We start from the raw sequence: 2,235 nt of genomic DNA, 5'->3' as shown, positions 1-2,235 counted from the left end.
CTATAGCAGATGTCAATAATCTGCCTTTAAATGGTACATAAATAAAAAATATATCGTTCTGTCCATACAGCAGCAATAGAATATAATTATATAGGCCTAATATAACTTAACTAATATAACAATAGTACATACATGTACCAGTAGTAGAATATAATAATAATACAACATAAGTACAGTAGTACATGTACCACCAGTAGGAACGGTTTTAATAAGGACCAGGAACTGTTGTTTTATTTTACCTAAAGCAGTGGTTTTAGATAAAAGATGCATCTTCTGTCTGCATATCTTAGTTAAAGCCATGGCTGTTAGCGTTAGCTTTGGCAGCAGAGGTTACAGTAATAGCTAGCAGTGCTAATATTAAAGTGTAGCTGCAACGTTACAGTTAGCATTAGCATTAGTAGCAATAGCTAACAGTACTAAAATTAACACAAGGCCTGGCATACATGCTGTCTGCCATCTGTCCTGTACAGAGAAAACCAGGATTCATCTGTGAAGAGAACACCTTTCCAAAGCATTTGCCCACTCAAGTAGGTTACGATGTCAAACTGCAGTCACGTCGAGACCCCCCATGAGGACGACGAGCATGCAGATGAGCTTCCCTGGCACGGTTTCTAACAGTTTGTGCAGAAATTCTTTGGTTATGCAAACTGATTGTTCCAGCAGCTGTCCCGGTGGCTGGTTTTAGATCTTAGAGGTGAAGATGCTGGATGGGGAGGTCCTGGGCTAGGGTGGTTACATGTGGTCTGCGGTTGTGAGGCCAGTTGTACTGCCAAATTCTCTGAAACGCCTTTGGAGACAGCTTATGGTAGAGAAGTGAACACTCAATTCACAAACAACAGCTCTGGTGGACATTCCTGCTGTCAGCATGCCAATTGCATATTCCCTCCAAACTTGTGGCACTGTGCTGTGTGATAAACTGCACATTTTAGAGTGGCCTTTTATTGTGGCCAACCAAAGGCACACCTGTGCATTAATCATACTGTCTAATCAGCATCTTGATATGCCGCACCTGTGAGGTGGATGGATTATGTCAGCAAAGGAACTCACTAACACAGATTTAGACACATTTCTGAACTGTATTTGAGAGAAATAGGCCTTTTAGATCTTAGAGTTCAGCTCATGAAAAATGGGTGCAAAAACAAGTGTTGCTTTTATGTTTTTGTTCAGTGTATTTAAAGACTTATGAAATCAACATGTTAGCATGTAAAGACAAAAATACTATTATAATACTAATACCATTTATTTATTTATTTTACATATTGACAGTTTGTAGAGTTTGGGATAATTTTATTTCATATCAAACTGAACATGAAAACACAGAACAGCTGATGTATGATGTCATGGTTACATAAAAAAAATTATAGTAAAAATAGTCAGGTGTGTTCATCTTGGAAAAAATAAAGTAAAGACTAACCTAACTTCATGTATAAACATGAGATTGTGTATACTGTATTCTACCTTTAGAAGGATGATCTAAGTAAATCAAATATTAAATGCATGTTGGTGTAGAAGTGGAAGAGGCCAAGTCTGTTCTGAGCAGAGCGACGATGATGTGAGTGAGGAGAAATGTAACAGTAACACGAGGAAGCTAAAAACAGACGAGTGTGTGATTATAGCAACTGGATCCAACAAATGGACGTGTTTCCACAGCCAACATGTTGATCTATACAGAAGGTCTACCATACAGGTCACAGGTAGACCTTCAGCAGGTGGACCTTCAGCAGGTGGGCCTTCAACAGGTGGACCTTCAGCAAGTGGACCTTCAGCAGGTGGACCTTCATCATGTGGACCTTCAGCAGGTGGACCTTCAGCAGGTGGACCTTCAGCAGGTAGACCTTCATCATGTGGACATTCAGCAGGTGGACCTTCAGCAGGTAGACCTTCATCATGTGGACATTCAGCAGGTGGACCTTCAGCAGTTGGACTTTCAGCAGGTAGACCTTCAGCAGGTGGACCTTCAGCAGTTGGACTTTCAGCAGGTAGACCTTCATCATGTGGACCTTCAGCAGGTGGACCTTCATCATGTGGACATTCAGCAGGTGGACCTTCAGCAGGTAGACCTTCATCATGTGGACATTCAGCAGGTGGACCTTCAGCAGTTGGACTTTCAGCAGGTAGACCTTCAGCAGGTGGACCTTCAGCAGTTGGACTTTCAGCAGGTAGACCTTCATCATGTGGACCTTCAGCAGGTGTACCTTCAGCATGTGGATCTTTAAGTAGGCCATGACCCACACA

Source organism: Sphaeramia orbicularis, chromosome 21 (genome assembly GCF_902148855.1).
Source record: "Sphaeramia orbicularis chromosome 21, fSphaOr1.1, whole genome shotgun sequence".
NCBI lineage: Eukaryota > Metazoa > Chordata > Actinopteri > Kurtiformes > Apogonidae > Sphaeramia > Sphaeramia orbicularis.
Note: the sequence above shows the minus strand (reverse complement) of the source record.